Here is a 9,585-nt window from a genome sequence, read left to right as displayed (position 1 = left end):
CAGTGGAAAGTTTACGTTTCCTGGCAATTTCTTCAGAGTGTGCTATGATGGGGATTTCACAGGTTCTCTATGCAACCTCTGATTTATGCTAGAATAACATTTGTCAGGTCATTGGAAAATCCAGGCCATAGTCTCTGAATCATGCTGGTCTCTGTTAATGGTACATATGCACATTATTACAGGCTATTCACCTCAGCGATGTTCTTTTCCTGGGGAGTGTCATACCTGTGTCATTTCTTATTGCTGCAATATCTGTTCCAGTTAATTGTTGGGGTGCTGTCGACACTTGGGATGGATGGCTGATGTGTAATCTGTGAGGCTGGAATGTTTATTCCTTCCTGATCAGTCCCCTGCAATTGAGTAGCAGCTTCTCCAGCGAATGAGACATTGATTGTAACAGTATATATGGTTGCTATGTCACTATGTATGATCAAGGTGACAACTGTTCAACACAGGTCCCAAAGTGCCACTTGAATTCACTTTTGTTGAAGGTTTTTGTCCAAATAGCTCTCCAATATTCAACTCTGGCAAAATAAAATTTGTTTTTTTACCCATTCACCCTAATTTTGCTACTCATGCTGGTTACTACTTCTGGGTACTTTCCATGCTTTCAACAGATGTGTTTCTCCACCTGAGAATTGCACTTATGTATCTCTATTAGAATTTCTTGATTTATGATTCCTTTGGCATTTTTACTACCATTTTAACCTTTCCATTCAGCTGGGGATAACAGGGAGCTGATGTACACTGTTGAATTTTCCAATCATTTATGAGATGGCTAAATTCTTTACTTGTGAAATGAGGACCCAACAATGTTGGGAATGCCATTATGGCTAAAGTGTGCATTTAGGCATTCTACAGTCTCACTGGTAGTCATTGAAATCAACTGGTCCACCACACCACAATTAGAGTAGTAACTTGTGATAAAGGGGTCTTGTGGCACAGTTGTAGCGTCTCTGCCTCTGAGCCAGGAGGCCCAGATTCAAGGTTTCACCTGTTCCAGAGATGTGTAATAACATCTCTGAACAGGTCGGTTAGAAAATACAGTTAATGATAGGGCTCTTGAGCTGTTGTGGTCATACTGCTACCTCTGGACTGGAAGGCTGGGTTATGTCCCACATGCCCCACACATGGGTCATAACATATCTAAATAAGTGGTCTATCTAGTAGACTATGATGACAAAACAATCAGTTCTTGCAAGAGTGAAGAGGCCTCATTCCTGGGTTCATCTCTGATTTGTCAGGGATGTCATGCATTGTCAGGAGCTCTTTAGTTTACTTAGTTTGGTATTCAATTCAAGTGCTGCACTGACTGGTGTGGTATTTTATTTCATTGCTTATGTTTGGTCAGTAGAGTACAATTATGTGCCTGGTGTACATATTTCCAATGCATTCATAGCTCAGATAACATTGCTGTCCTGCAGACCATGAGCTTGGCATCAGGTTTGAGGTCTTTATCATCAGAAATTCTGTTCCTCCAAGGGCTCAGGACTGCATCGGTATACTGGAAATGATGTTGAACTTCATTATTCATGTCTGCCCTTACTAACAGGAGGCTCCCGAAGTATGAGGGTTGATCTATATTGTCCAGTTGCTCACCATGAATCTAGAAAGTTGAGATAAAGTACCTTGGCAGCAGGTTGGTCAAGCACATTTGTCTTTCTGATGTTTAGCCGAGGGTGCATTCATTCATTTGTCTCTAAGAATGCATTGATAAGGGTTTGCAGCTCAGCCTCTGATTGCATGCACATTTGCATACTGCAGCTTGATAACAGAGGTTGGGTAGTCTTGGTCCTGGATCAGAGGTGGCACAGGTTGAACAGTTTCCTACTTATCAGGTAAAAGAAGCTGCACGCCAACAATTAGCACAGACCAAAAATAAAATCAAGATTGCCAGGTTTGTAAGACATGGACAGAAAAATCTTCAATGGAACTTCATTTCTGAATTCAAGAGACACTGTAAGGAAGGTAATCTAGGTGGGACACATGCATTTGCTCAATCATCTTAGGCAGATACACAATTTCCTACACTGCTGATTAAAGTTAGTTATTGTGTACAGTGGCTGTAAGTCATTTTAACTAGGTCTGATGACCAAGTGGACTGCTCACAGTTCCGCAGCATCCACAACAAAAATGTAACTATTCTTCTCTTGTGGAGAGGAAAAACCTGCATCACTGACCTCCTCATTGTCTAGTTGTACTTAAAGGAAACAAGTCAATGCAAAAGTCAACCAAACTGGATGGATCACAATAGAAAAGCTAAAGTGTCTAAAAATTGATAAATCTCCGGGCCCCGATGGGCCACATCCTAGAGTTCTGAGGGAGGTGGCTGAGGAAATAGTGGAGGCTTTGGTCGTGATCTTTCAAAAGTCACTGGAGTCAGGGAAAATCCCAGATGATTGGAAAATCGCTGTTGTAACTCCCTTGTTTAAGAAAGGATCAAGGCAAAAGTTGGAAAATTATAGGCCGATTAGCCTAACCTCGGTAGTTGGTAAAATTCTGAAATCCATTGTCAACGATGAGATTTCTAAATTCCTGGAAGTGCAGGGTCAGATTAAAACAAGTCAGCACGGATTTAGTAAGGGGAGGTCGTGCCTGACAAACCTGTTAGAATTCTTTGAAGAGGTAATAAGTATGTTAGACCAGGGAAACCCAGTAGATGTTATCTATCTAGACTTCCAAAAGGCCTTTGATTCAGTGGCTCGCGGGAGGCTGCTGAGCAAGGTGAGGGCCCATGGTGATAGAGGTGAGCTACTGGCTTGGATTGAGGATTGGCTGTCTGACAGAAGGCAGAGAGTTGGGATAAAAGGCTCTTTTTCAGAATGGCAACCTGTGACGAGTGGTGTCCCACAGGGTTCAGTGTTGGGGCCACAGCTGTTCACCTTATATATTAATGATCTGGATGAAGGGACTGGGGGCATTCTGGCGAAGTTTGCCGATGATACGAATATAGGTGGATAGGCAGGTAGTACTGAGGAGGTGGGGAAGCTGCAGAAAGATTTAAACAGTTTAGGAGAGTGGTCCAGGAAATGGCTGATGAAATTCAATGTGAGTAAATGTGAGGTTTTGCACTTTGGAAAAAAGAATACAGGTATGGACTATTTTCTAAATGGTGGAAAAATTTGCAAATCAGAAGTGCAAAGGGATCTGGGAGTGTTGGTCCCGGACTCCCTGAAGGTTAACTTGCAGGTAGAGTCTGTAATTAAGAAAGCGAATGTAATGTTGTTGTTTATCTCAAGAGGGTTGGAATATAAAAGCAGCGATGTGCTTCTGAGGCTTTATAAGGCTCTCGTTAGGCCCCATTTAGAATACTGTGTCCAATTTTGGGCCCCACACCTCAGGAAGGATATACTAGCCCTGGAGCGTGTCCAGTGGAGGTTCTCATGGATGATCCCTGGAATGGTAGGTTTAACGTATGATGAACAGCTAAGGATCCTGGGATTGTACTCATTGGAGTTTAGAAGGTTGAGGGGAGATCGAATAGAAACTTACAAGATAATGTATGGCTTAGAAGGGGTGGACGCTAGGAAGTTGTTTCTGTTAGGTGGGGCGACTAGAACCCGTGGACACAGCCCTAAAATTAGAGGGGGTAAATTTAAAACTGAAATGAGACGACATTTCTTCAGTCAGAGAGTGGTGGGTTTGTGGAATTCATTGCCACAGAGTGCAGTGGAGCCAGGACTTTGGATACCTTCAAGGCAGAGATCGACAAATTCTTGATCTCAGTAGGAATCAAGGGCTATGGGGAGAGTGCAGGGAAGTGGTGTTGAAATGTCCATCAGCCATGATTTAAATGCTGGAGTGGACTTGATGGGCCGAATGGCCTTACTTCCACTCCTATGTCTTATGGTCTTATGGTCTAATTCTATTCACAGTTTTAATATGGAAGGGCAAAATGTTTCAGTGCAGGCTTGGAGGGCCGAAGGCCTGTTCCTGTGCTGTATTATTCTTTTGTTCTTATTCAATTTAAATTATAACATACAAACAAATGCAGCCTCTTCCATTGATCAACACTCTATCATTAATTAGGTCACATTACTACCTCAGGAATGTAGCAAACCAACTCAGGAGCTTGTTTTTCTCCATTCCTACAAGGGCAGTTATCCCACTGGAGGCAAACATAATTAGCAGATGTCAACTGTGCTTATGTCCACCTTTGTTCTGATTACAGGCCATTCGGCATCACGAGGCTACTTTGATCTTCCTTAGCATGAGGGGTGCTTAATATTATAAATGTTGTTAAGTTAGTATGTCTACATGCGTGCTCCAGCTGTCATTAAGAGCAGTTTAGATTAATTAGGGAAGGATTAGGACGCATACATAAAATCCAAAAGGTAGGGACCCTTACGTGAAGTGTTAGCATTCCTATCTCTAAGCGATGGAGATCGAGATTCAAGTTCCATCTGCTGCAGTTGTGTAATAATATCTCTCAACAGGTTGATTAGAAAGTATCTAAAATTCAGAAGGTATCTCTGGGATGAAGTGTTCTTGTGGTGTACAGCTAATGTTCCTACCTCTGTGCTAGAAGGTCTGGGTTCAAGTATCCTCTGCTCTAGAGATGTCATAACATGCCTGAATAAGTTAATTTTTAAAAAAAAAAAGTACCTCTGGGATGACCAGAAGGCCTGATTTCAATTCCCAGCCCCCCAGACATCTGACATAACATGTAATTAAAATCCAAAAGGTGAATGGGAGAGTGCAGGGAAGTGGAGTTGAAATGCCCATCAGCCATGATTTAAATGGCGGAGTGGGCTCCATGGGCCAAATACTTCCACTCCTGTGTCTTATGGTCTTATAGTCTAACAACATAATGGTAATTTCCCTATTACCCTTTGGCCAAAAGGCCTGGTTTCAAGTCTTGCCTCCCAGAAAAGTGTATTATGACAAGTCCAGAGATAATGGGAACTGCAGATCCTGGAGAATCCAAGATAACAAAGTGTGTAGCTGAATGAACACAGCAGGCCAAGCAGCATTAAAGGACCACAAAAGCTGACATTTCGGGCATAGGTCCTTCATCAGAGAGGGGGATGGGGAGAGGGTTCTGAAATAAGGGAAGAGAGAGGGAGGCGGACCAAAGATGGATAGAGGAGAAGATAGGTGGAGAGGAGAGTGCAGGTGGGCAGGTGGGGAGGGGATAGGTCAGTCCTGGGAGGACGGACAGGTCGAGGAGGCAGGATGAGGGTGGTAGGTAGGAAATGGAGGTGCGGCTTGAGGTGGGTGGAGGGGATAGGTGAGAGGAAGAACAGGTTAGAGAGGCAGGGATGAGCTGGGCTGGTTGTGTGATGCAGTGGGGGGAGGGGACAAGCTGGGCTGGTTTTGGGATGCAGTGGGGGAGGGGGAGATTTTGAAGCTTGTGAAGTCCACATTGATACCATTGGGCTGCAGGGTTCCCAAGCGGAATATGAGTTGCTGTTCCTGCAACCTTCGGGTGGCATCATTGTGGCAGTGCAGGAGGCCCATAATGGACATGTTGTCTAAGGAATGGGAGGGGGAGTTAAAATGGTTCGCGACTGGGAGGTGTAGTTGTTTATTGTGAGCCCTGTATGCTATAATAGATCTGACAACGTACAATGAGACAAAGTTAATTAGTGATTTCATGGTAAGGCCATGGTAAAGCAATGATCATAATACATTTGAAGTTCATATGCAGTTTGAGGGAGAGAACAGTTTTACAACTTAATTAAAAGCAATAATGAGACAAAAAGACAGCTGACTAAAGAGAACTGAGAAACTGGGATACAGCAATATGTAGAGTTGTGGTAGCAGAAATTTAAGGCGAAATTTCAGAATACTCTGAAAATGTACATTTCAGTGAGAAAGAAAGATCTGAACAGAAGAATACACCATCTGTGACTAACAATGGAAGTTAAAGACAATAGCAAGCCTAAAGAAAAGGTGTATGATTACATAAAGATCAAAAGATCAGCATGTCAGAAAATTAGATAGAATACAAAGATTAAGAACGAGGAAGAAATTGAAGTATAAGAGAAAGCCATTGAAAGAATAAAATGGATAGTAAAAGTTTCTACAGGTATTACAAAGGAACAGAGTAAGTGCTAGTCTTCTAGAGAATATGTACATGGAATTAATAATGGAAACTAAAGAAATTATGGATGAATTAAACAGATTTTTTGTCTGTCTTCAAAGTAGAAGGTGTAAGTAACATCTCAGAAATAACTGTGAAGCAAAATGTGAAAGGGAATGAGAAACTTCAAACAATCACCACCAGGGGAAGGAGACTGAAAAAAATTATTAGAACTAAAATCAGGGAAGTTCCCAGCCCTGCTGGACTTTATCCAAAATTGTTAAAAGAAGCGACTGTTGAGATAGGAGATGCAGTAATTATAATTTTCTAAAATTTCCTAAATTCTGGAGATGTTGAATCAGATTGGCAATCAGCAAATATGATTCCTGTATTCAGAAAAGGAGAACAACAGAAAAAGGAAACAGTGAACCCGTTAACCTAACATTTGCCATGGGGAAAATGCTGGGATCTACTATTAAGGTTATTGCAGGACATTTAAAAATAATAGTGCAATCCAGAAAATCAGCATGTTTGGGAATGGGAAAATCATATTTGACTTATTATTATGAAGAAAGCTTATATGACTTGCTGGGCATCTATCCACTGGAGACTAGATGAATGTCTGGTGATCTATTGAAATATAAGATCCTGCAGCGATTTGAGAAACAGTATTTTCCCTTGTTGGTAGAGACTATAACTGGGTGATACAGTTTAAAAATAAGGGATCACCATTTAAAATGGAGATGAGGAGGAATTTTTCTCTCTCAGAAACCTCTGAGTCTTTGAGACTGTCTTCTTCAGACAGGGGTTCCCACACCAAACTTATCCTCTTAAGTATACTGTGTCTCTGACTTAATGGATTATTGTGTCCGGCATTGGTGTTCTTGATGCTATTTCACCTTCTCTCCCCAGGTCTGGGAAAATCAGATGTGACCTGGTGTGGAATCTTTTCCCCATAGCAACTCTGCTGGAACAACCTCTGGAGTTGCATGAGGGTTGTAATCAAATAGGAACTGAGACAGCAAAGTGTGAAGCTGGATGAACACAGCAGGCCAAGCAGCATCTCAGGAGCACAGAAGCTGATGTTTCAGGCCTGGACCCTTCATCAGAGAGGGGGATGGGGAAAGGGTTCTGAAATAAATAGGGAGAGAGGGGGAGGCGGACCGAAGATGGATAGAGGAGAAGATAGGTGGAGAGCAGAGTATAGGTGGGGAGGTGGGGAGGGGATAGGTCAGTCCAGGGAGGACGGACAGGTCGAGGAGACAGGATGAGGGTGGTAGGTAGGAAATGGATGTGCGGCTTGAGGTGGGTGGAGGGGATAGGAGAGAGGAAGAATAGGTTAGGGAGGCAGGGATGAGCTGGGCTGGTTGTGTGATGCAGTGGGGGAGGGGGAGATTTTAAAGCTTGTGAAGTCCACATTGATACCACTGGGCTGCAGGGTTCCCAAGCAGAATATGAGTTGCTGTTCCTGCAACCTTCAGGTGGCATCATTGTGGCACTGCAGGAGGCCCATGACGGACATGTCGTCTAAGGAATGGGAGGGGGAGTTAAGATGGTTTGTGACTGGGAGGTGCAGAACTGAGACAGTCTGGTATCAAGTGAGGCTGTAGGTTGTCTCTTTAAGCCTGCCTTCAAAGTTTGGATAGCTCTTTCTGCCAGACCATTGAATGATGGATGATATGGAGCTGTCCTTATATCTGGAATATCATTCAACTTTAGGAAATACTCAAACTCCCTGCTGCTAAATGATGGCCCATTTTCTGTGACGAATTCCTCCAGGAGTTCATGTATTGTGAAAGCTGCACGTGGTTTTTCTATCACTGTCCTCGTATTTGAAAAATGAACTCTATGTACGTCTAGCCACTTTGAGCATGGGTCCACAATGACTAAGAATGTTGAGCCCATGAAAGGGCCTACATTGTTGACGTGTAACTGAGTCCAGGGTTTACCTGGGCATTCTCACAAAAGTGCAGTACCTGTTGACCGTAATTTTTGTCCTTGTTAGTACTGTAGGCACTTGGCTATGTCTTCATCCAATCCCGGCCACCTGATATAACGTCTCGCCAACATCTTCATTTTGGAAACCCTGGATGACTGTGATCAGTTCTCTCCAGGTCCAAAGAGGTTTCATTTCAGGTTGTGATGGCCTCATTATCACTGCTTCAGTTTTGCCAGGATTGGATCTTGCTGAGTCCAAAATCTGATATTGTCAGCTGTGACTGGAAGCGTGTCCAGAAAGTTTAAAACTATTATGGTCTTTCCAGTGGCAGTACCACTGGTGGTGAATCTGCTAGCGGGAGGCAGCTTGGTGCATCTGTATTTGCCACTTGGCCTCCTGGACAGTGTTCCACCTTGTAATTATACGCATTTAAAATTAGAACCCACTGCTGAATTCAGTTTGAAGCTCTAGGTGGCAGCACCTTGTCCTCTTTAAGTAGACTTAGCAGGGGTTTATGGAGCATTATTATTACTAGTCTATGTCTATAAAGGTTTTGGTGGAATGTGCTGATCCCAAATATGACTGCCAAACCTTCCTTCTCTGTCTGGGCATGCTTACGTTCTAAATTAGCCAAAGTCGTGGATACATATGCTATTGGGTGATCCTATCCATTGGGCCACCTATGAGCTAATAACATTCCAATGCTGTACAGGGAGGTATCGCATGTCAATAGCACATCTAGCTTGGAATCACAGTGTGTCAACATCTTAGAGGATGATAAGTGTTTCTTCACTTCCCTGACAGCTACAGATTGGGCTATGCGAACATTTCCAAGGCTGACCCTTTTTTCAGTCTTGATGCAAATGTGACACATACAAGTTATGTATGAATTTTCCATAATAGTTCTCCAGCCCAAAGAAAGACCTGGGGTTTAGTACAGACATGGTAGAATGCCCCCTTTATTGCCCTCACTTTATCTTCCAGTAGTGTAACCCAGTCCTGTCAACTCTGTACCCCAAATAGGTCACTTGGGGTGCCTGGAACAAACATTTTCCCCTTCGAAGGCATACTCCCATCCAAGTGAGACATCTAAGGACTATGTTCAAGTTCTCTCAGTGTTCTTTATTGGACTTCCCTGTTATTAGTGTGTTATCATAGAATCCCTATGGTGTAGAAGCAGGCCATTTGACTCATTGAGTCCACACTGCCCTGCTGAAGAGCATCCCACCCAGATCCACCCCCTACCCTATCCCTGTATTTCCTACCCTAAACACTATGGGCAATTTAGCATAGCCAATCCACCTAACTTGTGCATTTTTGGACTGTGGGAAGAAACCAGAGCATCTGGAGGAAACCAATGCAAACACAGGGAAAATGTGCAAACTCCACACAATGACCAGCGATAAACCTTGTAAAATGTTCTCCACTGTCCACTGAAAAATTGCACAGGCTGACAATAACCCAAATGACAGTCTGGTATTTTGGCACAAACCCTTATGGCTATTAATTGTAGTATACTTCTGGGAATCCTCATCTAACCGCAAATGCAAGTATACATGGCTCATGTCCAGCATCGTGAAGGACAGCCCCAATGCCAGCTTTGCACATAAGTCCTCTATGT

Source organism: Stegostoma tigrinum, chromosome 17 (assembly GCF_030684315.1).
Source record: "Stegostoma tigrinum isolate sSteTig4 chromosome 17, sSteTig4.hap1, whole genome shotgun sequence".
NCBI lineage: Eukaryota > Metazoa > Chordata > Chondrichthyes > Orectolobiformes > Stegostomatidae > Stegostoma > Stegostoma tigrinum.
This window is presented reverse-complemented; position numbering follows the sequence as displayed.